Source organism: Columba livia, chromosome 5, assembly GCF_036013475.1.
Source record: "Columba livia isolate bColLiv1 breed racing homer chromosome 5, bColLiv1.pat.W.v2, whole genome shotgun sequence".
Taxonomy (NCBI): Eukaryota; Metazoa; Chordata; class Aves; order Columbiformes; family Columbidae; genus Columba; species Columba livia.
The window spans coordinates 59194055-59219385 of record NC_088606.1 but is presented as its reverse complement, the minus strand read 5'-3'; the positions used below and the strand labels follow the sequence as shown (position 1 = coordinate 59219385).

The 25331-nt window shown below is 42.5% G+C and overlaps 1 protein-coding gene across 8 annotated transcripts in view; it reads right to left on the bottom strand.

Moving 5' to 3' along the window:
* Window positions 1-25331, bottom strand: part of TEAD1 (TEA domain transcription factor 1) — a 161556-nt gene that overhangs the window by 119507 nt on the left and 16718 nt on the right. The window contains exon 1 of one of the 8 annotated variants that reach the window (XM_065066316.1): window positions 19955-20407. The exons of the other annotated variants lie outside the window; for them this stretch is intronic. The gene's annotated coding sequence lies outside the window, so the exon portion shown is untranslated. Of the gene's footprint in view, window positions 1-19954; window positions 20408-25331 lie in introns of those variants that run through there. 8 annotated transcript variants of the gene reach the window in all.

The window sequence follows — 25331 nt, the reverse complement described above, 5'->3', positions numbered from 1 at the left end:
GCCTTTTTCTGCTTACTGCCAGTAACATCCTTGGGAATCCTAGGCAAATGGATTTCATTTGAGTATGTTTGCTATTATTATTAAATGAATATGAAGAAGAAGGAGAGAGTGACCCAGGCAAAAGAAGAATGACCCAGAAAGGGAATGAGCCAGGAAATGACCCCCAAAAAAGTATTTTAGCTTTCTTCCTTAGACTAGCAGTTGGTTTCCTCAAGTGATATTTTTTTAATTTTATCTTAAAGTATTAAAAAAATGCTGATGAGTGTTACAATAGAAGCAAGCTTGGCTCTTGGTAGAGAAACATTGTGACTTACAGCCAAGGACATTTATTTTTCACATTTGAATTATTTTTTGAACAGCATTTCCTGGCTCAATGTCACTGCACCATAGATAGATATGATAGCAGATAAGTGTACGACATTTTAGATGAACAAGAATGTTTCTTTTACCATGAATACGTTTGTAGTCAGAGCTCAAAAGTGGTTTTATTTTTGCTATCCATGGAAGATGTTGTATTATATGCTGTTTTACTAATACACTTTTCCTTTTAAAATGGAATGTAATTCGTATTCTCTGACACTGCAGCTGCAATTCGATAGTTGGATTTACTAACCATATGGATTTATAGTAACAAACTCTTGAATTTTCCTTCCTTCTCTAGCTCACCTTCCTGCCACCTTGATTTATTTCTGTTTCACAGCTGCGCCTACCAAATGATTCCTGCTCTCACTCCACACTTTTCCACATCTACTTGCAGCTGATCCAAACTAAAACACAGTTTTTCTGGGAATGTGCAATTAAAGAATCCTCACAGCAAGAATACATTGCCCAGAACCAAATGGAAAACTTACGTGGGGGAAGGGAGAAATAAATAAATCTGAAGGCTAGAGGTTCAAATTTAGATAAGTTAAAAAATTCTCAATGTAGATTCCACCATCCGTAGTCACCACTACACACCAATAACTCTCCCACTGATTCTACAGAATTTATCCACCTCCAGTATTTACAGCACTAACCACTGTAAATAGTAATTGCTTGAGTTACGTAAATATAATCACAAGCCCCAAATATCTTGCTCTCAAAATTGGTATTGCCGCTGTTAAAACTGGCACCATAAAACCTTAGTAGCACAAATGTGATCCAAAATACAAACAGATCCAAATAAATAATGAAAACCAGATCAAAACAAAGCAGAGAAAAAGTGAACAGTGAAGACCAACAAAATGAAATTAATAGGTAAAATAATGAGGAAAGCTGAGGGAGCCTGCTCTCAGCTCCTTCCCCTGTAAGACCTCTCCACAGCTGTACAGATGTGAAGGAGACCCAGGTATGGGGGACACTTGAACCCTTGGGCTTGTTCAGCCCTGTGCCCCATCCAGCCAGGAGCTTCCTGTCCACAGTGTCACACGGGGATTCACAAAGGCAGAGCCCACGATGGACCTGTAGCCCTGTGTTTACGTATTAATTACTGAAAAGTTGCTTAACCTTGAGCCATATCCTAAGGTAATGAGCTTGGGAATTCTTAAGTCTCTTTGAAAGGGAGCTTGAAGGCAAACCCTCTGGCTTGTCTTTAGTTCTAAGTAGCCCTGCTGTTGGGTCTTTCTTTACAGGTACTCTAGACACTGCCCATAAAAGCCAGGCTCTGACGGACCAGTAAAATGTGCAAATTCCAATGACGGGGACTCTGCGCTTCCAGTGCAGCCAGCTGCTAACCACACAGAGATCTGCAGCGATAACAATTACACTTAAAAGCATCACTACACGTTTGAATGCATTTACACATTCTCCTTTTACTCTCTATTTATTATTAATGGCAACTCAACTAATAGCAAGACCCCAGTGTGTTTGGCACCCTAGGTGTGCAGAAGGACAGCAAGTTCTTGCTCCGAGGAGTTCACAGTCTAATTATAAATGACAGCAGATGGAAGGTGAACATCATGAGCTGTTCTGCTTTTCATCAAGAAATTTAACTCAGGTAACAATTTTTTAACCAGATAGAAACAATTACACAGAAATCGTGTACCACAGACTAGACTGCAGGCATATTCTAGTCAACGTTATACACTGTGGTGACAGTGGCCATTTCCAAGACAGATAACCAGGTCCCAGAAGATTCAGGGCTGTACAGGTGATCACCTGCACAGAGATTTTGCAGGAAGCAAAAGGGAAATTTATCTTTGTTCAAGTCAGTCACGCTCGCTCTTACGCGTAAACATGTATTCAAATCCATGTCTATTCGCCAAAGAATGCAATAGGTAAGCCCAGCACAAGCATCTGATGGCATTTTGCACTTCCTCATATTTTCAGATGTCATTCCTAAATCCACCATAAATTAGCTGCCTACATAACTTCACATTAATCCAGCTGGGACATCGCAAAAGTTACAGGTGACTTACAGATCTCCACAAAAAAAGGCATTTTGAAGCTGTAACTGATGAAGTTTGCCTACCTGAGGACTACAGTGGCCACTCACCAGGAAACTGAGGCCTTATCTGGTTTACACACTTTGAAACGTTGCACCTGTCCTTGCTATGGCGGCAGAGTCTGCAGACCCGTATGAGAGGCACCAGGCTCTGTGTGGCTGTCTATGACCTGCACGCTGCCATCTGAGGAGCCCCTCAACATCGTGTAGGAAAGCACTGGGTGGTGGGCTGGAGATAACAACAATACGTGGGGGAGCACCTCCCATGGAAAGCCCAAACATAAGGGAATAGGCTGCTACAACACAAAGGGGCCATTGTGGCTGTAGCTTCAGAAATGGGCCCAAGTGAGCCAGGACCCTTGGATCTCCTAGACTGCAGCTGAACCTTGCCTCCCAGGTGGCAAACATGGTTCTCATCTCATCTCAATGACTGGAGCAGGATGTCTGCATCTTGGAGCCCTCCTGGAGGCCATACCTCAGTACCGAAGAGCAGCAGAGACTTACGAGCTGTCCTTTCTATAGAAAAGATTAATGTCATGCTGAGGCTTCATCTGCTGCATTTCCTACTGCTTGACAAGAAGACTGGGACTGTGACTCTGCAGGCTGTCCTGTAGGACCAGAGGCTTGCTGAGCCCTTCCCTAGAAGCACCTCTTGCGCAGAACCTCGTGCTCGCCCTTGTTCACAAACAACAACCGACCCAAGAGTGCAGGAGGTGCCAAGCTCCACATGTTCCACTGAAGCCAACTGGTATCACAGGGGACTCACCACCCCTCACAGACAAGAACAATTCAGCCCTTACTAATGTGAGGTACAGAATCACAGCCACCGCTTCCTGGATTTGACAGAAAATGGGCATGTAAAGTTCAGATTTCCTCAAGTGGACGCAGCTGTTTTAGGAAGCCAGAAGTACCTAGCGAGCTACTGATTACCAGTCATGTCCATGTAGAAGAAGGGTTATTTATTGCACCACACTGGGGGAATGACTACATCAGCTAAGAGTCCTGGGCTTAAGATTTGTTCCCACTAATAAATTCACAAACAACTCAGAACAGGAGCAAAGGTCTTTATGGCTCCCTAATTTCCAAGGCCTCCTCAGGCTACCTTTGCCCACTTTCCACAGTTAAGACACCTAGAGCTGCTCTAACCCTTCCCTATGTGATGACAGCACTGCCAGGAGATACTTCTTTATCCAGGAGAAGTACAGCTATAACACATCTATGCCACCTATGAATACTGCAAGGACAAATTCTGTCTGTTTTTCACTCTCTACAGCTCTCACACACATGAAGGTTCACACAGGAAGATCTGCTCATCACTCCAGAAGGCTCTATCTATATGCGTAGACGTAGGCAAAGGAGAGGCCGGTGCTCATGCACACAGAAACATCCAGTTTCCCACACTCAGCCTATAGCACATGCAAAGGGTCGGCGTTCGCACTCAGGTCTGTTGTTTTGAAGCGCAGATGGGAAGTTATTATTCTGGAGTAATAGTACAAATAGCGGATACACTTCACAGCAGAAAAGGGTCAGAAAACCACTTTGCTACTGAAAAAAAATCGAAAATTGACTTATGACAGAATTGGACAATTAATCTTTTAGGATTCAGTCTAGTCAAAAATAGCTTCTGTGCCTGGTAGAGGTTCTGCAACCCTCTGTACTCCACAGCCACAAAAAATGATAACTCTTGGAAAAACACATCGTATTTCAGACTTCCCCTTCCTCAAAAGCAAAGTCCTTGGCAGAAGGACTTTTATCCCAACCAGACTCACAAGAATGACATACAGGGACTGCAGAAACTCCAGATGTCTCTGAGTATCCTAATGATCCTCCCTCAGAGAAACCACCATGGATCAGCTAAAGAAGAAATTTGAGGAGGCCAGATAACACTCTTTCCTAGACACTATGCAGAAGAAAAGAGAAAAAGTTTATACCCTTGAAAGGCAGAATAATAATTTGAATTATAGGTACTTCCTCACAGGTAACATCAGGGTTCGACAACTAATGTAGAAAACAGATGCAGATCTGAGAATAGCTTGAGGCTTTCCTATAGTAAATTTATAGTGTATCTTGAAAGAAATCCTCAAGCCACCCTTGAATCTTCCTTCTTCAAATGATTTCAGGTATTGTAGCAGGCCAAGGAAGAGGGCAGTGAGCACATGTGGGTTGATGACACCAGAGTTGGCCGTACCACCACTCAGCACCAGAAACAGAAGGCGAAATCTCCAAGACGAGAAGGGTGTTTCCTATCTCCCATTTCGCATTTGTGAACTAGATTTTCGGGGAGGCTCCTGCCTCTGCTGCGACACACAAGCCAGCTTGTGGCAGCCCAGCTCATCACGCGGACCGATCGCAATGCAATGTAACTTCACTTTAGCAGCTGTGAGAGGGTTTTCTCAGCAAAGCCATGAAGCAGAGCTGCACAGTGGGACCTGGTGATGCAGATTAAGGAAGCCATAAGTGGCTTCTTGTTGCCCTGCACTCTCCACTACATCAGTTAGGAGCTGGCAGAAAACCTTCCCCTCTGGCTGTGTTGGGCTTTCAGCGTATTCCAAGTAGGGGAAGCGCACCCTGACTTGCAGCATCACATGCCTGGCCTCCTCTCCTCGTTCAGGTAATGAAGCTAATAAAGTACTATCGGTGGCGAGTCAGGGCTAACTGAGCATAAAGCGTATAACAGTGGAAGAACTGGGACAGGAGATGTCTGTCACTAGGCACCGAGGGTCAGGGAGAGTCAATCCTGAACGATTCCTACTGTTTTCAGTGTGAATTCAACAGATGACAGAACAGTTTGGAAAAGCAGCCCAAGACAACCGCAATACCCTCAGTATCGGACACTAACAACCTCCACTTAACCAGGCAATGGCAATCGGGGCACACAGCATTGGCAACGTGTAAAGGTTTTGCTTAAAACATGCACTGATTTCACACAAAAATACATACACACATTCATGCACAGCTGGAAAACACGATGAATTTAATCCGGCAAAATGAATAAAGCATCAGATCTTGTCAGTGACTTCATACTGCGGAACACAGAATATTTAATTCCTACATCCTATTCCAACAAAGTTGCTCTGATTTTCAGGGAGTTTGGCTTTTACAATTGGACGGACGTGATTATGAATGATTTGCATGAGGGACTTTCCCAGGCACGCTTTATAAGCTCACTAAGGCTCCTGAAACTGTGTCAGTCTTTTCTGTCTCACAGTAAAACTTTTAAGATTTCTTTCCCAGGGATTTGGAACCATGTGCACAGTATTTTGCTATTAAGCAAAAACCTTTTCTATTAAAAAAAATGCCCAAACCGAAGTATCTGTATCCCTGTATCTTCTCCTTTCTTATCTTTCTAGTGTCTTTCTCCCACAGTCTTAATGCCATAAGTTCTGCAGACAACTATTCTTTGGGCAAAAATTAGGAAATGTTCTTTCCAGGCATTTAGCACTGAATCTTTATCTGTGTCTATGAGTCCACTGAGAGTTTCACATAAGTTCCAATTGCTTTTCCACTCCACTCTTTTTTCCATTCTTAAAAGATGGTTGTTGCATAAAAGAGTGTAGGATTGCATTTTATTTTATATTTATTTTTTCTGCTATATAAATTATCTATTTCTATCTGGTACTCTTTTCATTTCCATTATTTACTTTCCTGTGAAAAAGGCAGAAGAAAAAGCAAATTTCAAATATGCGAGTAAATACCTAGATAACTGCAGGAATAGTTAGGTAACTACACACCACCAGATGGAAATCAGAAACAAAAAGAACAATATGTAGATAATAAAAACTGTCTCGTTAGACACATCAGGCGGCCGCTGTGACCTCAGACCTGTGGTCACAGAAGCCAAAATCAGTTAAAACCTGCAGAGAACACTGCAGATTGTATTTCAGATTTGTACTGAGATCCTCACATTAGAAACTCTATTCTTTTCATTCTTGATTGATCTTTGAATGTTTAACTTAATTTTGGCTTTTGCTATTTTTTTTAAATGAACACTAACTAATGGTTTCATTACAGTCGTAGGGATGGCTTTGTTTCATGTGCAAAGCAAACATTTAGTGAAGTGTGCGATTAAAGCCAAACAAGTAAATGTTTTACAGAGATAGCTTAGAAGCTAGAGCACAACAAAACAACTAGTTACTTAAATGCTGAAAATCTACCCAGTGTGCGTAGATGCCAGTCTTGACTCCCCCATCTTCTTTATTTTTGTTCTTTTCTTTTGCTTGCAATTTTATTCAAAACCACAAAGAAGTATCTTGGGAGCAATGCAATGTTTTCAGCCCCAAAACAAGTTCTGGTGCCCAGTTTTCCAAGGGGATGTTGCCATTAATGAGCAAGTTAAACAGAGTTTACTCAAACCGCCTTCAGCAAGTATGGCAGAGTGTAAAAAGGGGCAAGGGGGAAAAGCTGTATCTTAAACTCTTAGCAACTGCTGAAACAGCAGAGCATGCTTTTGCCTCAAGGGTTTACCCAATAATTCACCAGGAAGTAAACAGAAATTATGACCTCTCAAATGGACATTTATGCCCAGACATCAAGCTAGCAGAGGGAGGGAAGATTTCTAATCCACTTCATAGCGGAGCAGGCAACCGCTGTTCAGAGTGCGAAGCCACAGAGCGATACAGATCTGGACTCTTCTCTGGCTGTTTCGGTCTGCCCCAAAGCAGGGGACGTTTTGCCCGCGCATCCCACCCCACAGCCCGGGGGACACGTCCAGAGCCTGGCACCAACCTCGGCGAGGGGCTGGCGGGGTTTTGCGGCGGGGGCGCTGCCGGCACCGGGGGGTGGCTGAGCGAGAGCCAGGTACTGACCCCGCGCTGAGCCATCTGTGCCGTGAGGATGCACCCATTGTACGGGAGCAGCGACCCCGGCGTGATCTTTCTCTGTAGGAAAAACCACCCTCAAGATAAAAGGGTGGTTTTGTGCTAAACAGGGAGAGTAATCATTGGGAGCAAAATCACGCAAACCTATCTACTGCGCTTTTAAATCTAAAGTGTTTTCCTCTCGCCTCAAAAAAGTTTCCAAAAAGTCCTCGCTGCTGCTATCTAAGTTTACGAAGAGGAGAGAAAACGGGACAGGCAGTAAATCATCCTACTAACTGATCCACAGTCCATTACCAAATGTTTTTCATTACAAGTATGGCTTCGCTAATTTCTGCAATGCATTGTAGGCTATTTCTGGAAGCTTTAAAAAATAGATGGTGTTTCTGCATTTTAATACTTAACAGTATAGTTATTTCAGTTTATTAAACAAAAAAAAGGGGGAATCTGCTTAACTGCAACTGGCTTTCATGTCACAAAAGGACTAAGCCAGTGCAAAAGCAGCCAAGCAGGAACCCTATTTAAGTCCAGCATGAAGAAAACCTTTCCAACCTCTTACACCAATTAGGATAATCTGGGTCTTTTGATGTTAAAATCCCCAAGAATCATATGGAAATCATAAAAAGCACAGTATTTAAAACAGACTCAGAATGCAGATAAAATGATTTTTCCTTCTTAGCATTTCCACCAGAGCTGGGGGCACCACCAGCTAACAATTCTTTGCAAAGCTTGTCACTTGTACTGTAAGGTTTGCTTTTGGCCAGCGGATAAGAGGGACACGGTCTCTCGTAAAACAACAGAGCACCCGGGGGGCGAAGCTGGGACACAGGCTGGAGCTGTACTCCCAACCAGGGAAAGGGAGACTGAACAGCTACTGGGGGATGAAAGACTGGACGTGAGCCGGCAACGTGCACTTGCAGCTCAGGTCAGTTCTATCTTGGGCTGCATCAAAAGCAGCGTGGCCAGCAGGTCAGGGAGGTGATTCCGCCCCTCCGCTCTGCTCTGGTGAGACCCCACCTGCAGTGCTGCATCCAGCTCTGGTTCCTCAGCACAGGACAGACATGGACCTGTTGGAGAGGGGCCAGAGGAGCCACAGAAATGATCAGAGGCCTGGAACAGAGAGTTGGGGTTGTTCAGCCTGGAGAAGAGAAGGCTCCAAGGACACCTTATTGTGGCCTCTCAGTACTTAAATGGTGCATACAAGAAAGGTGAGGACAGCCTTTTCAGAAGGGCTTGCTACAACAGGACAAGGAGTGATGGTTTAAAACTAAAGGAGGGGAGATTCAGGTTAGACATGAGGAAGAAATTTTTTACAATGAGGGTGGTGAAACACTGGCCCAGGTTGCTCAGAGAGGTGGCAGGTGCCCCATCCCTAGAGACATTCAAGGCCAGCTTAGACGGGGCTCTGAGCAACCTGATCTGGTTGAAGACGTCCCTGCTCATTACAGGGGGGCTGGACTAGATGACCTTTGAAGGTCCCTTCCAACCCCAACCATTCTATGATTCTAACTATGCAATGTGATCCACCAGCCACCTTCTGGAGCCTAAGCCCTTGGATGCTTTGGTGGGCTTTGTAAACTTCCCTAAATGAATGGCATCCTTCATGAATATAAGCAGAATCTATAAGCATTGAAAGGACATGCTTGAATCTGTGCAATGAGTTATCTTCAGGTGAAAAGCACTTAAGCTTTACATTTCTTCTTTATATTGGACTATTTCTCAAGCATCTAAATTTCTCTAAGTGTCCTGCTTCCAAGGAAACTTGGGGCAAGAATTCTGTTTGCCTTGACAATTCAAAAAAAGACCATGGGCAGGAAAGCAAGTGATGTTTTGCTAGACGGCAAATTGCAGAGCTGGAGGGATGTTTTGTTTTCTTTAAATAAAATTCCGATCAACAATATTTTGCTGTGAAATCTGACACAGCAACAAACCTTTACCAAAACCATATCCATATGTATGGAGAGAGAGACAGAGAAGGCAATTTTACAGCATTCTTCCAGACCGCAACATAGTGTTTTCTGTAATGGGAGGGGTTAAACACACCTTCTTGTGCAATATGAAGCATCAATATAACCTCCCTATGGAACTAGTTACACACTCCCTACTACATGTGCGTAAGAAGTTGTACAAGACGGTTCCCTAGAGGCAAGGAGACAAAGAGGTGACAAGACTGCAGGAGGTGCGGGGGCACACACACGGCTCAAGAACCTTACATTGGCATTTGAATAAATTGAAAAGTAAGCAAAACTGTTCATGTTTATACAAGCAACTTGACTGTACTGTAACAGAGGACAAGGGTATGAAACTATGTCCTTATAAAGTAACGCTCATCTTTTACTTATCTAACAAAGAGAAACACAGGAGTGGGTCAGAGGCTGCTGAAGGAAAAATATCCAAGTGTTAAGGCCAGAGAAATGGAAAACAAAGTTTAACGTAGGAGTATTTGCAGATGAGAGCACAAAACACCCTTAAAGACTGCTTATTTTTCTATAAAAATAAACATTTAATATTGCTGTTAGTAGTCTGCACACCTCTGTGAGAACCTGATATTACACTGTCAGTTTGACAACCAATAAAAATGATATTAAATAAAGATTAGCATTACAGTTCTAGTACAGCTATTAAAAGAAAATTGGTAGAAGTGTTACATATGAATGTGAAATCAGCCTTTCTAACTAATCATCCTGATTTTCACTTACGTGTTATGAATTCTCCTACAGATTTTGAATTTCCTTTTATGTCTTATGGTAATACTGGAACTATAATTAATATTAATTACAGCTTCCACAATTTCATAATGCCTGAATGGCTTGCTATTCCTAGTATTTGTAGGAAACAAGCGGCGTAGTTCCTGACACAAATATTATTCCTTATGCGTTTTTCAGCTGAATAATATTCAGCCTGTAACAGAATCCTCCTAGGACTGAAAAGTACTCTTGTGCGCACACGAATACACGCACAAAAACAACAACTAAAAGCTAAAAGCAAACTTGCCGAGAACTTCTGGGTCAGCTTTTGACATCACCCATAGGAATGAAATCAGACACCAACCAATCCGGCACCATGAGGCTGGCAGTACAAAATAAACAAAAGCCGGGCCCAGCGCTCTACAATGAGGGAGGGAAGTGGAAGAGACTATTGTTCCAAAAGCTTTTAAATGATGTTGCTTTATTTATTTCTTTCGACAATGCCTGAACTGAATCTTTAAAAAGGGAAAGGACCCTTTGCTCCCCCAGGATCTGTTTAAACAGAGTTGGGGGGGTTCTTTTCCCTGTTGCTATTTGTTCTCTCTAACAATGTTTTGCCAGCCCTGTAAAGCGAACAGCACTGCCCCGGCGCAGCGTGGGGGCAGGCAGCGTTCTTCCCAGCATCTCCACAGAGGCTCAGCACCGACGCTTGGTGCCAGATTTTCTGAAAAGCTGGGCAGGCTGGCTGCTAAGCTCTTTTCAAAATCTGACCCTTATTTAGGTGCCTTCCAGGAAGCTGAGGTCTTTAGAAATCTGGCACCAAGCGTAGATACTGGGCATTTTGGGAAGCCAACTGCGTGATGAAACCACCTCTCGGTGTGCCCTCCCCAGAAGAAAAGCATCAGCTCATTTGGTCTTTTTGCCCCGTGCGCTGCAGAACCTGTCTAAGCCGAAACTCCTGCCTCAGACGGGACTTACTTATTCACACGAGCAGGCCGAGGAGGACAATGCCCCGTGCAGCGTCATCGCCGCGGCCAGCGAACAGCCGATGATTCACTTCTTGGACTCTCTAACCTGTCACTGAACTCAAAAGATTTAGGATTAGGCCCAGAGTTCACTAAAAGCACACATGGTGCGGGTTTTTTGGGTTTTTTTTCAAAGTTCAGCTCAGCTGAACAAAGCTAGCTGAATTACTTCAATCCCCTCACTGCTTCCCCAAGGGGAAAAAGGAAGAAAAGGCAACATATGTCTACAGTTTGGACTGGACTTGCCGCCCCTTTCCCGCTTCTATCCATGCCGCACAGTCAAGTGTATAGGGACGAGTAAACGCATTCCAGAAGTAAAAGATAAACGCATGGATCCTGGAGTTGTACAGGTAAAGATTATCAGTCATTCTTACATCTTTAATAAAATATACCTTTTTCTACTCTTGCCAAGAAAATTAGTCCTAAGGTGCACACAAATAATTACATATTGTGGAACAGTGAATTATTACCGATGCCATAGAATTCAAGCAGCCCTAAGTCCGGGCCGGATTTTCAAATGTTCTGCAGATGTTTATGGTTTGCTGCAAAACTTTTGTCAAGTTACCCACACAACACAGCATTTACTGAATAATCTTGGCACACGGTAATTCATTTTCTTTGCGCAGGTGTTGCATTCCAGAAATATTTTGTCTTCTTATAGAAGACTGCTGGAATTCTACTTTAAGAAATCATCATGAAAAAAAACAGATCCTCTCATCTGAGAGAGAAAAAAAGCCCCCCCACAACTCTGTTCATTTGTCTTTTCAGGTAAAAGAAAACCCTCTTACAGGTTAAAAAACATTCAAAATATGTTCCAGGTACCTGGTATTTCTGCAAAACTCACAAACTGGAAAGCACGGTGGAGTACATGGTGAAGCCCCAGGTTGTCTCTGATAAAGATAGCAGGGTTATCAAGTCCCAGGTAGCGTTTCACCGGTTAATTTTACTCACTGGAAGCTCACGGTTGGTGGGACTACTAAGGCCTAACCCCTGACCGCAGCAGAGTGTCACGGAAGGAGACTTTGTCCCACACGACCCTGGCAAAGAAGCCCCAGCGGGGACCCTGCGGGCGCGGGCAGCGTCTGCGTCCCCACGTGCATCCATCACCGTCCCCTCAACCGCAGCACAAAGGCACCACGTGCACCCGCAACGCTCCCTTTTGTCGTGAGCTTTTATTCCACACTGCGTGGGGCAGGAAGCAGAACACAAAATGGGGCTGTGCAGCACTTTGGACCTTTCCTTGACTCATAAGTTGCCTGGAGGCAAAGCAAAATGAAACCCTCGGGATTTAACAGCTTTCCCTTTTAAGCATATGGAAATTAAACATTAAGCCTAAAAAATTTTCCAGGAGCAGATATGAATCCAGATATAATATCACTTTGTAGATATGGAAAAATACAACCAGCTATCTTTGACTTCCTAGACATGCAAGCCACTAAGTTTTCCTTCAGGGTAGGAAACCAAAGATGAAAATGCCAAAGGACTGTTAACCTTTAGAGACACATTTTAAGAGATAACATGACTGAACCCAGATAAATCAGAATTAAATTTAATCAACCTCCTACTCCCTAGCTACACTATCAGAGGAGAAAAATCTACAATTAGGAAAGAAGCAGGAGGAAATTCAGACATCTTAAACTGAGTAAGCGCCTATCTCTGCTGTGCAACTTTCCTGATGATATAAATACTGCAATTCCCACGTGCTGTATTACAGACTTGCTGTCTTAACAGTTCTCTTATGAGTAATCAGTGGAAGAACATTTAAATAATGTTTTGAAGTGCATACTGTCTAGATTTGGCTGTTGTTCCCTCATTTAGAGCAAAATGAATCTAAATTTACAATTTAAATACTTTGCATCAAATCCTTAAATCACCCTTCTTATTCTGTGAATGGAGGTGTTAACATCTATGTGGTAGCTATGACCCACTAATTCATGTGCTCCAATATAGTGGCTAAGAATATATAATCCTTTAATCTTTTGTTCTGTGACTCCACCTACAAATCCCTGGCACTAATTTAAGAATACAGACTATGGCGCTTCTAATGAACAAAACATTAAAGTAAGATTGACTGTCACAGTCAGCAATCTGTTGCCAAAAATGTCATGGAAGTCAGATACGTGTGAAGGTACATACAACAGGAATCTTCATTTTTAAGTGACAGATGAGGGGTCTTCCAGCATGAATATAAAAGCCTATATTTGTTAAAAGTTTAAATGTATTTTATTAAAATGGAGATCCTTCTATTGAGCGCATTTTTAGTCTTTCTAAATAAAACCATCCAGTTATGATAACCTATATTACATTTTCTCTTATTCTAAACTTTTCCAGAAAAAAATGCTTGTGTGATTTTATGTTATATTGAATCTGTATGTGTGTCACTATTCTATCTGTTAATTTTTCTGGAGAAAGCTAAACCACTGATGCGTAGGCATTTAAAACAGTTTGTTGAAGCTTTACCCTGTTTTTTCCCAAGCAATGATTTTTTTTGCAACAGTTTTCTTAATTTTCAGTTTATAATTAGTTCATTTTAAGCCAGGAAAACAGTTAGGAATTCAGAAAGCAGGAAAGTTTTCCTCTTTCCAGTCATGAATAAAATTGAGACGTGCAATGATAGACCACTTAGGTAGTTCAAAAAACATGATGTGGTGTCCAGAAAGAACTGGCACAATGCACTAGCTGTAGATATTAGTTTTATGTAACAGATTGGTTTTAAAAGCACAACATGTTCCAATATAAACTTCTGCCTTCTATGCCAGAACATCAAACATAGTTAGACCACTAAAGCAGTCTTGAAATGTCACTTTTGTGTATTTTAATTGAATTCCAACTACAATTTTGCTACACGTGAATCACATCCTATTGAAAGATCTATTATTTCTATTAAGAAATGTGATTCACTATTTTCTAGCATAAGAATGTAAAAATTTAGAATGTGAGTAAATGTATATAAGTAGTACACATGTACTTAGAGAAATGCGATTGTGTACAACTAACAGTGCCGGTTGGCAAATGCTACTGACCAATAAAACTGAGCCTTTGTTCAGGAAAGTAACTGGAAAGCAAAAATGCAAAACAAGATTACACTTAATTATTTAAATCAAAGTGCTCTGCTTGTTGATTTAAATTGTGATTAAAATCGGGGATTTAAATTAACCTACTCTGGATTGCATAAACATCACCTTAACAGGAGGGAGCAGTAGCTTCCTCACCCAAGAAGCCGTTAAGGAAAAGCACCGTGAGGGAGCGCCAGGAAGGATGGAGGAGGCTCAGTAACGGATTTCCATCCCTCTGCTGCCCCAAATCTCTGGTTTCTCCCACAGAGAGAAAAAGCAAACGCATGAGTGGAGGAAGCATTACAGGAGTGTCCACGCATGAAAACATGCACAGGTGCTAAGAGGTAAAATATTGACGATAATTTTTCATTAAAAGCAAGATTTCTCTCCTCAAGCCTAAATAAACCAGATTACTAATACATTCCAATTATTTTTATTTGTTTTATTTCTAGGGTCCCCAGAACAGTCCATGTTCTTACTTTTCTGCCATTAGCAGGAACACGGAGCATACTCCCTGTTTACTTGATACTGGCATTAACTAACATGTTGTTTAAGCAGAAAGCAATACCAAATGTTATGCTGAAATGGATTTAGCTTTCACTCACATACTCACACCCAACTCCTGTTCCAACTCACTCTACATTTCTTCCTAGATAGCAGAGGGGTGAATAGCACAAACCAAGCCATACAACTGACTGTTGAAGGAGACCTACTCCAACTTAGCCAAAGTCTAATGCATTGCCACGGTGATCAAAATACCACTGTAACGACAATGAGGCATAAACTAAAGTTCTTAACAACATAATCTACAGCATATTTACTCCAAGGATGCTTTAATACCTTATATGAGAACATCCTCTCAAATAATATGATTTATTTTTCAGCTGAGGTCTAATTACAATTAAAATAAATGAAAGCAAGTACACCTTTTTTCTTTCTGCTTTGCAGGTTGATTGTGAAGGACAAACTACTCTGGTTGAGCCCACTGCTAATAGGAACTACTTTTCTTTTCTGATTTTACAAGAAAGTGTTTTACAATCCAGAGAGGATGAGTCATCAGAAAATCCTTGTCTAGTTGCCAAAAACCTGCCCCTCTTCATTATAAACATAAAGATAAAAGCTCTTACAGTACATTAGCTGGCATACGCCTACACAGACAGTACAAATAAATTAATTGTGCCTAGCCTCAAACATCCAAAGAGGTGTAGTAGGAGCTCAGTCCATCTTGTTTCATTAACAAATTAAACTGTAATAGAGCATCAACAGTTCTCTTATGTACACAAGCTTGGCTGTTGTACAGACAGGTTTTGCAGGTATCATGCTTTCTTACATACATACATGGTAATTCTTTTAGTATTTACAGTAGTTCACATATACTGCATAAATACCAATAAAAATTGTATATACTGGAAAAAACCCATAAATGTTGGAGTAACCCTGTTGGCTATCCTACAAAATTATTCAGAAATGGCGCAGTTTTTTGGAACCCAAGACCATGGTTGTGATGTTTACTAAAAAGGGAATTTGGGGTACGACAGAATTTACGTGTCGAATTTACAAATTGTTTTTCATCTGACAAGAAATGCAAGTATATTTGGAAGAGTAAGGGGACTGTGTCTGATCTGGTATGTTCAGGTTCATCGGAAAACTCCACCACTTGTAAACATCGAAGCTATTTCATAAAAATATATACACCGTTAATTTGAAAACTCAGCCAATGAGAACGCAGATCAAAAGGAAAGACACTATATAAAGTACTGTACATGGACCCGGGGCCAGAATCACTGGAAATAATCAACATTTACCATCAAACCCCTGCAACAGATGAACTGTTTTCCTTCTGGAATGCTCACAATCTTTAGCATGAGAAAGTTATACACAACCAACTTGAAAAACAAGTTTAACTCTACTTAGCCACAAGCTAAGATTACACCCTCAAACACACCTTTCTAAGATTTCTTGTGAGAGGTTTGTTTGTGCAATCCAGTTAAGGGCAATTTGTTAAAATTGCTCTGTGATTTTCTTTATCCTTTAACTGCATAATTTAAGCAACCTGCATTTTATAAGTTCAAAGAATTTTTTTTTTTTTTGTAATTACACATTTCTGTCTGTTTTTACCTCCTGAGAAATGAAAAGTTGTAGAGAAAGAAGACAGGAAAAAAAAGAATGGAAGAGAGGGATTGAGCTCAATCGATGACAGAAAGCAACTTCTTAGTTAATGAGAGCAGAGTGAGTTAACATAAAATACAAAGGTTCAAAACCATCTGCAGTCTGTGTTACTGCTGCTCTACCTTTTCAGCCTCTAAGCCCAGGACTGGAAAACGCCAGAGGGAAAAATTACGGCACCGACTCCTCCAGAAGCCAAGTACCACTGATGCCCACAGGCCAACAGCTCCCACCCATCCGCAGCCTCGGTGACCCCTGCGCACAGAACAGGACCCTCTGTGCTCCCGTCAGGCCGTTGTCCTCGTCCCTCCCAGGTGCACCAAGGTATCACCACGTTCTGCCATGTGCTGGCTCCATCTCAGCCAGGGCTTCCCTCCAGCTTCCTCTCTCCTTAAGTTTCACTTTATATCTTCAACCAGAGACAATGTTTTTCTTCTCTTCCTACCTCAGAAAGCGCACTGTCTCACGGTAGCGGCTGTTACATGGTATTACGCATGCAGATACAGGATCAATGGCTCCCAAACAAGCTCCAAACTACATTTGCGGAGGCCAGTGTTTCTCCTGAAGAGTAGAGCAGCATGACCAAAGGTGCAGATGTGCACCTAAGAGCAGGCTGTGGCTCATACTCCCATTGCACATGTATTGTTTTTTCCAGAGATGGGTTTTGACAGGCACTGATGCCAGTGCAGACATACTGGCCCGGACTCGTGATGTCACCTGATTAATAAATCCAAGGAAGGTTTGGCAGCTCTGGCTATAGGCAGCACACATCAGATAATGCAATACTAACTCACTGCTCTATACAGTGCTTCAATCAATAAACAACTTTCTTACAAGCCTGCTGTACTAACCATCAGTCTATATGGCCCTTCTGTAAGCCCCAAAGGCGCAGCCAAAGCATAGACCAAACCTTGCTGGCCACCACGGGAGCACAGAATCGTAGAATAGTTTGGGTTGGAAGGGACTTTTAAAGGTCATCCAATCCAACCACCTTGCAATGAGCAGGGACATCTTCAACCTGATCAAGTTGCTCCCACTTCTGCCCTCCCAGCTGAGAGATGCATGGGACAGCAAGGCCATTATCCTCAGTAGCGATGGCAGCACCGCTGACAGGGAGGTGACAAGGAGCCCTGGGACTCACTGAACAGAGGGCATGCTCTGCCCCGGCTCCACAGCAAAGCACAGGAGCCTTGCTGAGCCCCTCTGCCCCACCGGAGCACAGCCAGGCTCACCGCCTGCACAGGTCCTTTTTTTAATGAATGGTGGTGCCTCATTACTGCAGAATGATGTGAGCGCTTAATTAGCGCTATTGGTTAATAGCTCTGCCTGAAGAGTTTCCCTCTCTCTCTTGAACACAGGAAGCCAGCACAGGTTCCCGTTATCCAGCTACCAGCATCACCTCTAATAAAGCTCCATCTTCAGCCGGAGTCAACCACAGCCATCACACAGACACGTAATGTCTGATGTGCAACTGTAGATACCCTTTCTTTTATGGGGTTAATACTTGCCCTTGGGGATAATTGTGCAGGACTTTAGATGAGAGATTTCCATAAAAGGCAGTAAGAGTCACCCAGCTAAAACCACACATAACTCAAGCTAGTTTACCCCTTTGCATTATTTAAATGTCTCCCTTTAATGTGAATGCATCAATTTAAAGGCACAGTGCCGCCAGTGCTCCGGGCAGTCAGCTCTTCTCTGGTAACAAAATGTGGCTCCTCAGAATTTAAATTCGCATGCATTTCAAAAACGTGCCCACTCCTAGGCCTCCTGGCTGTCAGGAAACAAAGGCATTTCCCAATGCTGTCAGGGATCTTGCGGCGTCAGATTTTCTGCACCCCTTTACCTGGGTGTCAGGCAGGTGGGGTTGTGCCCTGTCTCTGAACCAGCTGTGGATAACAAAATCCAACACACCGTGATTTCAAACCGTTGGCCGCTGGCGATTCTCCTGATGCCGAGTGAGCACCTGGTCACTTTGTGAGGGGACCCAGAGACGCAGGAGGAACCACCAGCGGCTCCAGCCCTTCCACCCCGCTCCCCATTCCCCAGTACTGGCTCTGGCTCACGCCTTCCTTCAAACTGCTTCTGCTAAACCAACATTTACACCAGCACATGCAGGTAACCAGAGACTTTTCCAAATCACGGCTTAGCCTTCCATTTTAAGATTACAATTTTTTTAAAGGTTCATTTTTAGTTTATATTTATACAAAGAACACCAGCAAGGCTCAAGTTACAGCAATTAATGAAATTTAACTACATTAATAGAGCCTTTTCAAAAACTATTTTGGTTTTAACGTTAAAAAAATGCAAACAGTCATAACAGCGAGGTAGAAATATTTTCATCTGATTGCATGTTTCTTTCTCCAGCTACGCGTATGAACTTGTTTCCTGGTCAAGGGGAATTTTTGTGGGTAGGAAAAAATAATTCTGCCATCCACTCAGTTCCTGAGTATCTTGTTTTTATACGGCAGAAAGGTTTTGTCAGTCAGGTTACCTAGGAGTGAAAGTTATGTCTCATAATCCGTAATTCTGTTGCCCATTACACACCATCTGGTGACACAGTCAAAGATAATCTGATTTTTGTCTTTTAAAAACATCACATAACTGTATCATATGGTGCATGCAATATGAAAAATTGCTATTTAAATATGGTGCTTCTGTATAGTTTACAAATCCCCAGCCACTCTCAGTTAACATGAAAGCAGTTTTGCGCAGGGCTTTTTTGTTTGTCATTTCGAATGCCTGAGTGCCTAGGTTTTGACCCATTTGCAGTTACACCTAAAATGGTACGATTAAACAGCTAACATCTAATCTAACCAACCTTTCAGAAGCTGTTATTAGAATTCAAAGCTCTGCATCTACAGCAGAATGAACACCATGACGAGGCTGCTTCATGTCCCAAAATCAGCAATGTTTTATTGCAGTGTCCTTACTGGGAAGAGCCTGATATAATTTAATTAGAGACTACTTGTTAAACATGATGCAGCAGTTCTCAAGTATTTCAAGTAGATTCTGGGAGTCTACCCATAAAGAGCTCCTTGCAAGATAATGGTCCATCAATACATCTGCAGGTTTGCAGCAGATTTGCTTTTGTCACTTTATTTTCAGTCTCCAAAAGTAATCAAAATAGTTAGTGGGTTGCCACAAAAATTGTATCCTCACAAAATAAATCAAAAAAAGAGAATCAGTCATGCTGGGCAAAAGAAAGCTCTTACACAATTAACCTGGTGACGGGAATTAGGCTGTTTGCCATTGCTCAACTCTTTTGCCAAACTATTTCAGTGGCCCTTACATTCTCCAAGGCCAAACCTTCAAACAGCAATCTCACCCCCTTCTGATGCACACGACACACCCAAAACATTGTCAAGAGGGGTGGAAAGCAGTAAAAGAAGATTTCTGTGATTTGCAGTCAGGTTCTTCTGGGAAGATTACATATTTCTAGGAGACTATAATGTACACATACATCTGTACCTCTGATACAATCATTTAATCAACATTCACATCTAAATAGCTATTTTTCCATGCAGATTTTTATCACTTTCTCTTCCTGGAATAATTAACCACTTCCAGGATTATTTTTTTTTTTAACTTAAGAAGTGAAGACTTAATTTTCACTGCAATCCTCAATGTCAGTTCTGAATAAAGCCCATTTTTCTTGCAGGCCAGCTTTAAATCAGGCTGCTGTGTCGTTCTTGCACTGGCAGGTTTTGTTCCCACCAGAGCCCCAGTGCAAACCAAAGCCCATCCCGACAATAATCCCATTTAGCGGTACACCTGCATCACTCACCAGAAGTTTCCATGGTCTTAAGCTTCGTTTGGGGAGAGGGAAGCAGCAGGGCTCTGATGAAAGGCAACTCCTCTCAGAGCTTCGGTGCTGGGACACCAGACCATGTACCGTGGCGAGGCAGGGAACATTTCCAAAAGCTGGCAAGCACAGAGATGGCACACAAGCCCAGGTGCAAGGTCACAGGTGTTCCGTTACGCTGCTCCTCTCACACACACACCTACAGAGCCCTAAAAGCACCAGACCTTATCCACAGAGTGTGGCAAGTTTCTCCCGTTTCCTCTGCCCTCTAAATCCAGACATCCCATTCTTGCTCCCTCTGACCAGGCTGTCCAGCTGCCTATGTCTATCAGGTATGTTCTGCTACTAGAAGGGATTTGAATAAAGCATTTAAGTATCTGGCAAGCATGTTCTTCAATGAAGGCATGCTATGAACTAGGCAATCATATTTTCAACCGTGCTGCCTGCCAGAAAAGTGCACAAACTTCCAATAGCAAAGAAATGAGGTCATTTTGGTCAACTGCCAAAATCAGCACATTTCCTCTTTTGGTTCTGGATGCTTGCTGCACCTCCACACTCCACGATCTGCTACAAGTTGTGAGAGGGAGGTGCAGTCTCTCAGAAAAGGAAATAAAAATTAAACCAGTGGATGTTATTAAAACGAAAAAAAGAAGGCGGGGGGGGGAAAATGGAAACAAAAAAATCAGGAAGCACCCTGATGTCTCATGACCTCCTCCTGAGGATCTATTTAATTGGAGCCCAGTTTAACCTTTCTAAGAAGACTCGGGTACCTTGTCTTGATATTGCAGAAATTTAAAGCCTCATCCCATTAGAGGAATTCAAAAGGCTTACATGAGGGATGCAGCTTTTTGGTTAGAAGGCTGGACTGGAATTTAACAGATCAGGACTAAACCCTGGTCTTGCCACCAAGTTCCTGTGGGGCTTGAGCAAGTCTCCTAAGATCCCTTGCCTGAGCCTCTGTCTTGTGCCTGGTCTGTGCATTTAAAACTAAGTTCTCCTGTGCTGGAAATACGTCTCACGGTAGAGCCGAGTCTGGAACAGTGGATTTTGGATGCTCATTTCGGCCTCTTAATGCTAATGCAGCACAAACCAAAATGACAGTAGTAGTCATAATAAGAATAATAATAGTAATTATCTCTCAGTCTTTATTTTCAAGTTAATGTCTGCCAAAAAGTGTTAGAAGTTTCTCATTGTGGCAACTACTATATTTATGTGTGTAATTTACAAGCAGCTCATCTGAATATTCTGAATTTTTTATTAAGATTATTTTCTCATTTTCCATTGAGAAGCTTTCTTAGATACTGACTCACATTCAGCCTTGTAGGGAGAAGTGCCAAGCATTTGTTTTTCTTATGTCTCCAGTAGTTTTTTGACTCCTGCATTAAACTCAGCAAAGCCAAAACTGAATAGGAACAATCTTAATTTAATTATTAAAAATATTTCAAACTTCACTGTGATTTTAAAAGATCTTTCCTGTGCGCTAGTGGAAACGTGCCAGGGAAGTCGGAAAAGCTGTACGTAATTCTCTCTCCCTGCCCCTTCCTTCTTTCAGCCTCTCTCAAAAGGAGGTTAGGCGAACTCAAATCCAGCAGAGCCAGGGTGAGGTAGTTTCACTCCAGGTTCGCTAGAAAAAAAATGTTACCAGGGCATCATGCAAAACCAACCACTTTTGAGATAAATATGACTCTCTTTTGGGGCTGTTTTATGAGGGCCACAGCAAGACGCTCATACACTACGGCAATTCAATTGCAGATTCAGCCATGAAGCAGCTGCCACTGCTTCCTCATGAACAACAGTGCGCTCCAAAGTTGTCTTAAGAAGTTTACAAAAGGGACAGCGTATTTATCTGATGTCTGTTACAGGGGTGCAGAGATACACAGGTGGGCTTTGACTCTCACCTTCTGCGTCACACAGAGCCAAACTCAGTTCTACAGAAAGGGTTAGACCTCAAATGTGCCTGCTCTTTTCCTGATGACACTCCCCTTGTCTATTTGACAATCCGAGCCAGCTTACTTTCCTTGGGAGGGTCACATTGGCAGATGAACTATAGTGAGGAGAGGAAACGTGTTAAGTATGAAAACATTCTCGTAAGCTCTCACAGGAAAAGGATGTAGCTAACAATAAAAGAGAATACTGCATTTCTCTGCCAGACTTAACACACGAGATTACGCATTTCCAAAACGTACATTTATACCAGTTAAATATTGCTGGTGCCACATCTACAGGAGGCATATTCTGAAATACCCTTCCTATATTCCCCATAGTCAGTCAGTTCTGGAGGCTTCTTTCTGAGGTTAGCAATAGGCAGATGTATCACCACCTCACTTAACTCAGGACACTACCCGAGTGCTGGGAGTCACAAGGTGACCTGCTTCACCGCTGTCTGACCCGTCCCATGGGTGATCCATCAGGGAACGCCTCCAAGAGCCTCTCAGGCAAGGCCATCATGGACCACTAGCAAGCAAGCTTCAGTTGCCAGATCCTCACCCCTCGTACTTACAGCCTGGCCGCCCGCCAGCCACAAAGGCAGTTTGCTGTGCAGTTGGAAGGCTAATTACTTAAGGTTCATCCTTCCTCCTCCAGAGTTTTTCCCCTGCACTTCTTCAGTTTTGCAAAGCTGGTACAGTAAAGCCAAAGAGCTGATCAAAGTATGGTCTGGGCATGGCTTTGAACTGCTCGCCTCTGCTTGGCTCAGAGGCCGTATCATTTGCGGTTTCACTGAAAAGCTTCAGCTCTGACTGTTCTGGCCAAGTTTCATGGTTTTCAGTACCTTTCCAGGGAGCAATCAGAATGAGCTTTTTGATGGCCCATCCCTAGACCAAGCATTATTCCCAGAAAGACACGAGCCAGCAAAGCCCTACTGACCTTTGCTTGCTGGCCTCAGTGCCATCGGGGCAGCTGGTTTGAATTCATTCCCCATTTTCTTCACCTGTGGGCACATCTGCCCAACAGGCAGCACAGGTGACATTTCCTCCACACAGGCTGCTGGACAGACATTCACAGGCAGCCCTTGGTGTGTGCTTGGTGTCGAGAATGCCCAAGTCAACTTTACAAATGCAAAACAAGAAAGAAATGCTGCTGGCAGGTAATGCTCAGAAAGGGTTAAAGGGGCTCTGTAATTTGCCTTATGCTCACAGATCTGGAATTGCTGTACACGATGAAAGCAGCCGATTAACAGCCCATCATAAAACACGCTCAGAGATCTCACATCCTAAATTATGTATACGATTGTTTTGCCTGTTTGGTGACTGTTAGTGTAGTGAGAAGTTTAAACTGCTCTTAATAGACCTCTAAGTAAGGATTTTTTAACTATCATTTAAATTAAAAAGACAAAAAAAGACAAGTCCTTAGCAAGGATATTTCAAAAAGCTGTGATCATTCCATGAACAGCCTTAAATACTGACTTGGTATTCCTTCTGGTCCTGGGATACACCAGTTTGAGCATGTTCCTTCAGAGGAGAATCAGCTTTTCTGCGAGGACCGAGACGTATGCATCAGTTTCACCGTTTAAATATGGTTCTTTGCATACATTTTAATAATAAAGCACTTTATAACTATTACTCAATTATTGCTTACAGCATTAAGTAACAAGGTATTATTACTCCAATTTTACAGAAGGGAACAAATCATGAAATCTGAAATACTTATTCTGCCTTTGCGTAGGCTTTTTCATATTAATTAATTATGAGACTTAATTACCCTCAATCTCTCCACTCCAAGCCAATTACAGAAAATTGTGTAAAGCGAAGAAGTAGGGAAATCTCTGTCTCAGAGACAATCACTTGTGCTGGCAGCACTTTCCACATAGGTATATAAAAGGAGTTTGCAAATATCAACTCGCACACCAAATGCAATGGGATGAGTTTTTCTCTGATTTTTCCCCAACTGCCCCTACACTCGTAATCTGAGCAATGAACGCTTCTCCCAGCTCCCTTGCTCAACTCTGCCCCAGAAACCAAAAGCAAATCTCTGCCCCTGACTCGTGCCTTAATCACATGATCACCTTTCTTCCCAGAAGCAGTAAAAAAAGCCCCAGGCATGTTAAAATCACCAGATTCGAAGAGCTCTAATCCAATGACTTTAAATGTGTGTTCATAAGAATTGGCATATGCTATATTTATATTTTTAAGCTTTCTGTTTATTTTCAATCTACCGCAATTTTATTTACTGAAGTTTAGCCTGCAAGGGGAACAGTAAATTTTTTGTTCCACTGCAGTATCTACGATCGCTTCCGCACCCTAAGTTGAAATGTTAATTCATTATTTCCCACAGCACTTAGACACAGGGATTCACAACATATTTCAATGCCTCCGACAGCAGCAGCGTTCCATGGGGAACTGTTCTCCTGTTTCCAAGTCATGGCTCTTACAAAGATGGACTAAGCCAACACAAACTGGCCTTTTTATGTTAATACCAACTGATCCTCCCATAAAATGTGCACATTTAAAATCAGGGGAAAACAGAAGCAGTTATCATCTTTGGCAGTTTGTCTAAATAAGGTAAATCTACTTGACGAAAATTGGGGAGAGCCACTAAACTGACAAACATTAATCTGAATTTTCCTTAATTTCTTTACTCTGTTTGCCAGCGACTGAAGGGGGCTCTAAAAGGCTCATTGTGAATAAAGGTGTAAATGTTAAATGGTGGAGACTCCATTCATTTATGACTTTGACTTCTTTGGAGCCAAGATTTCCCCCCAGTCTTCACAGTTATGACATCTTGTGTTCAATCTGGCCTTTTCCAGCAGAATATTCAGTCTGTGCTCCTCGCAATTATGCCTTGTTTGCATCACACCATAACAAGTGTGCTACGAGAGCTTCACGCACTGGAACCTACCACACTGTATGTTTTAAACACTCTCTGGTTGTCTAAGGCAGCCTCATGGCACGGCAGCAGAATTACATATAATACAACGGGATCTGCTTGCAGGCTGCATTCACAGAACTGCATTGTAAAAAGGGGGAGAAAAAAAATTACCTTTTGACTGTTTCTTGTAATTTTGCTAAATACTCCTAAGTAAAACAGAAATACCTTGTTGAGCCTGAAAAACAAAGAGTTTGCAGGTGCAATTAAATCAGGCACCTTTCAAATATCCATTCTTCCCTATTGTGCAAAGCTTTCCCATCTTTGCCCAGTGACACTTCCATCCCCATCAGGGCAAGAAAGGGCAGCTGCAGTACAAAACAGGCAGAGATAACCCAGGAGTTCAAAAGAGAGAGATGCTCAGATCCACACCTGAATTTCCACACCTAATGGCAGCTTTACCCTCACCCAAGTAAATTCCTACTTTTCTCTATGGAGACAAGGGAGATGCCAACCACCTCAATTTAGGCAGAGAGTAGATGACCAGAATCTCCCT